At 51.7% G+C, this 3,492-nt stretch overlaps 1 protein-coding gene across 6 annotated transcripts in view; it reads left to right on the top strand.

Annotated features, from left to right (window-relative positions):
• The first annotated feature begins 878 nt into the window (after positions 1–878).
• MARK3 (MAP/microtubule affinity-regulating kinase 3) overlaps positions 879–3,492 on the top strand; it is a 41,419-nt gene continuing 38,805 nt past the window's right edge. For 4 of the 6 annotated variants that reach the window (XM_004681569.2, XM_004681568.2, XM_004681567.2 and 1 more), the window contains exon 1: positions 879–1,064. The gene's annotated coding sequence lies outside the window, so the exon portion shown is untranslated. The remainder of the gene's footprint in view (positions 1,065–3,492) is intronic. The other 2 variants (XM_012724495.1, XM_012724494.1) reach the window with 1 other exon arrangement.

The following is a 3,492-nucleotide window of genomic DNA, read 5'->3' as shown; positions in this document are numbered from 1 at the left end:
GGCCCAGGAACCTGGCTGGGGAGGGAGAGTGTTTAGTGCCGGGGAGTCAAGGAAAGTGGGTGGAGGCAAGAGTGGGAATTTGGAAAAGGCTGTCTTCAGAGGCTGCCGGCACAAATAAGCTTCACTTCAAAATACTGTCTGCTGTTCCCTTCGTGGCTGCGATAGCAACTTCGTAGGCTTCTCACAGCATCAGGCTGGTTGTGACCCAGGTTAGTGAGCCTGTGTGCGCCGGGCCTGCTGGCGGTGGCCACTGCGCAGGCGTCCGCACTCTGGGCGTCGGGAGCTGCGCACACACCTTCCTGTGTCCAGAGTGGCCCCGTGGAGCAGGACTGTGGTCCTGCTGTGGGCAGAGGCGCACGTGCCACGCCAGCCGTAGGCTACTTGACCCATCCCGCCAGCGGCTGCTCAGTTTACCAAGGGCCAGCGCCTGCTGTTTTCTTTGAGCACATTGTGCTGAGTAATTGGTCGTGCAGTTGGGGACCCAGGTTCTTGTGCCTTTCTCACTCAGTGGCAGTGTGGCCATGACAGATCGTGGAAGTCCCTCAGCTGGGAAGTCGCAGTGCAGCCTGCTTCGCGAGGCGTGCTCAGGCTGGTCTGCATGACCACAGGGGGCTGCTCGCCCCTATTTTCTGCAGCATCCACATCTAGAAAGTACCTGTCTGAGCATCCATTTGAATGTCAACACTTGGTATTTTTCTTCTCAGCATCTCATTCTCGTCAGATTGATGGGATGTGGAGAAATTAATGTGTGAGGGGTGCAGTAGGATTAAAGTTAAAGTAGTCACGTTTTGTTTCTTCAAGGCCAGGCTTGTAAAGCTTGGCAAGTGCTGTATTGTGTCCTCACTTCTGGTCTGCTGTGTTTTGTGTTGCAGCACACGTCTCATGGCGATGGGCGGCAAGAGGTGACCTCCCGCGCCGGGCGCTCTGGAGCTCGCTGTAGAAACTCGATTGCTTCCTGCGCAGATGAACAGCCTCACATCGGAAACTACAGACTGCTGAAAACCATCGGCAAAGGGAACTTCGCGAAGGTGAAATTGGCCAGACACATCCTGACGGGCCGAGAGGTAAAGCGAGCCTGGACTCTGCCGACACTGCGCGCTGACTCCTGGGAGGAGGGATTTGCCCCTCTGGGCTTATTTCTAAATAGAACAGCCTTTTTTTTTAAAGGAACAAAAAACACTTTCTGGGGGGTTTTGTTTGTTTTTTTTGCTTTCTCATTACTGTAAGTGTTGTAAGTATTACTGAGTGTTTTAATAATCTGCTTTGAAAAGTGGGTCCCTACTTTCTCAGCAGTCAAAGTCGCTGCCCCAGGACAGGTAGTCTTGGACATCAGGTGCACGCTCACAGCCCTATGTCAGTAGTGTTGTTTGTTTTCTCAGTTTAGCCTCAAAAAGTCTCTTCATTGCCCCAGATTCTCTTCTTGTTGCTAACCCTGGTGGGTTACTGTTGGGAAGACTATGCGTTCCGAATTTTCCAGATACCTTTTTTGCTCAACCACATTCTGTATCATTCAGGTCAGTCAGCCAGCCAGCCCCCGGTGGCTCGCTCTGTGTGCGCTGCTGCTCAGGCATTGCCCTTCCTGTGAGGGCTGTGTGCCTCTGCGCCCGATGCCAGAAATGCATCTGCCCTGGACTGGGGTCACTTCATCTGGGAGGCCGTTTGGAACCCGGGCCAAAATCCTGACCCTCCCTCCAAGAGCACGCTTTAGTCTATCCTGGAATTGCCTGCTAAGTCTGTGGGATAGTTGTTGGCCACCGTGTTTGGCACCGATTAAATATTTAGAGAATATTTGTTAATGAGCATAATGGTGCTTTACAGTGAAGCTCTTTAAAACCACACTCCAGCAAATCTATGAAACTTGCCTTTGCAAAATGCTTTCCCTGTGCGGGAGCCTCCTGATGCCTGTGCCGAGGCGGGTCACAGATTGCCTGTGGCCCCTCCTGCCAGTCTGGGCTGCTGGAGCAGGCCTGGGCCAGTCTGCAGGAAGCCTCTTAAGCTGCAGTGGGCCCAGCAGACTCGCTCTCCTTGTATGCTGACACCTGAAGACCTGGCATTTTAGCTAAAAATCGCCTTTCGGTCGTAGTGACATGCTCCGGGGTAAGACTCCTTGTTGAAATGCTTGCACCACTTTGGAGTCAGTGAACCAAAGAAGCATTGGGTACAGCTTCCTTTGCTGTGCTTGATAGAAGTTTCTGAAATAATGAACAAAACCTGGGGTCAGTTCCCACCAGTCATAGGTAGTTACTTGAGCTGTTTCTTTGCTTAATAGGCTGGTGTCTGGCCTGTTTATGGTTAGTAGATTCTCTCCAGAAAGCTGCAGTCTGCTGGCATAGTAGCTTATTTTAGGAATTTTCTCAGGCCCTCCCTGGTGGCACAGCGGGTTAAAGCACAGCACTAAGAGGCTAAAGGCACTTCGGCATGAGTTCGATCCTGCCCCAGAGGTGATCCACATGGTGTGGCAGAACCATCCTGACCTGCCCTCTGCTCCCCTCAGCAGTGTGCTCCGTCAGTCGGCCTGTTCTGCTCCCCACTCTGTCTCTGGTGAAGCCTCTCACTGCCCCTGCACCTCTGGCCTGTACCTCAGTTCTGTGTGCATCAATACATATAAACCTTTAAAAAAAAAAGGAATTTTCTCTTTGGACTTACCTTTTGGCGCCAGGGTTAAAGGCATATAGCACTATCAAGCTCTCGTCAGCCACTACGGCATGAGTCAGATCCCCAGCCAGGGAGTGACCCACAGGGTGAAGCAGACCTCTCCTGTCTCCCCACTGTTCCCCTCAGCAGTGGGTTTCACTCGATCTGCCTGTTCTGCTCCCCACCCTGTCTCTGGGGAGACCTCTCACCCCTGCCCCTCTGGCCTGCACCCTCGTTCTTATACACATAAATACTTTTTTTTTTTTTAAGAATTTTCTCTTTAACAAAACTTTAACATAACCATTTTGCTCTTATTTTTTCTGCCTATTTGTAGGTATTCTTCAGAGTCATATAAAATGTGAACTCAGAAATTCGTTATGTAGAAACTAAAAATTCCTTGAGTTTCTCTCTTCAGAGTGATCACCTACAATAGTCTGTTACAGATCCCCATAGCTTTTCATATGGATGTTTTTTGCTTTAACAACAAGGATGCAGGTGGAACAGTAGCACCTTTCCTCAGCAGAGCGCAAGCCAGGCCTGGGTGTCGGTGCTCTCAGCTGCTGCAGCCTGGTGACTGCGTGCCCGCAGCTTATGCCACCGGCAGATGTGGGTGGTTTCTGATGTGTCGCTGCTACGCAACCCTGGGCTCCCGTTCACTGTCTGTGTACGGTCAGTTTCCAGCAGCGCCGTCTTGGGGGAAGGGGAGGTTTGCGTGACATGCTGCATGGGCCGAGACCCCTCGGGCAGGCCAGCTTGAGGGGCGCGCTTTCCCTGTGCGCTGGCCGGTGCTGCCGGAGCGTGTCTGCCTGGCAGCTACTCAGATTAATGATTTAATGGCTTTTTTTTTTTAAAGATTTA

The sequence above is a fragment of the Condylura cristata genome, unplaced genomic scaffold, assembly GCF_000260355.1.
Source record: "Condylura cristata isolate star-nosed mole 26May11 unplaced genomic scaffold, ConCri1.0 scaffold00013, whole genome shotgun sequence".
Taxonomy (NCBI): domain Eukaryota; kingdom Metazoa; phylum Chordata; class Mammalia; order Eulipotyphla; family Talpidae; genus Condylura; species Condylura cristata.
The sequence above is the reverse complement of the archived record's forward strand: the minus strand, read 5'-3'. Positions and strand labels throughout refer to the sequence as shown.